Raw genomic sequence first — 374 nt, 5'->3', positions numbered from 1 at the left:
GGATCCCATCAGAACTCCGAAATTAAGCATGCTTGGGCGAGAGTAGTACTAGGATGGGTGACCCCCTTGGAAGTCCTCGTGTTGCATCCCTCCTTTTTGTCGAAATTCAGTCGTGTGATTGAAAAAATATATTTATTTATTTTTTTGCAGGAACGACGTCGTTAGGAAAGGTGATGGGGGCGTTGAGGATGTGCGTGACGGGGGGCGTCATGCGTCGGTGCGCGTGGAGGCTAGGTAGGCGGGGGGACAGCTAGGGCGTTGGGAGGAAGGAGGTGCTTCATAGAATTTAGAGTGCTATGAATGATGGATGCGACCATACCAGCACTAACGCACCGGATCCCATCAGAACAACGAAGTTAAGCGTGCTTAGGCGA

The 374-nt window shown here is 51.1% G+C and overlaps 1 pseudogene; it reads left to right on the top strand.

Annotated features, from left to right (window-relative positions):
- On the top strand, window positions 1-90 carry LOC125849927 (5S ribosomal RNA; annotated as a pseudogene; the record flags this gene model as incomplete).
- Window positions 91-374: the final 284 nt, after the last annotated feature.

This window comes from Solanum stenotomum, unplaced genomic scaffold (genome assembly GCF_019186545.1).
Source record: "Solanum stenotomum isolate F172 unplaced genomic scaffold, ASM1918654v1 scaffold11586, whole genome shotgun sequence".
Lineage (NCBI taxonomy): Eukaryota > Viridiplantae > Streptophyta > Magnoliopsida > Solanales > Solanaceae > Solanum > Solanum stenotomum.
This window is presented reverse-complemented; position numbering and strand designations above follow the sequence as displayed.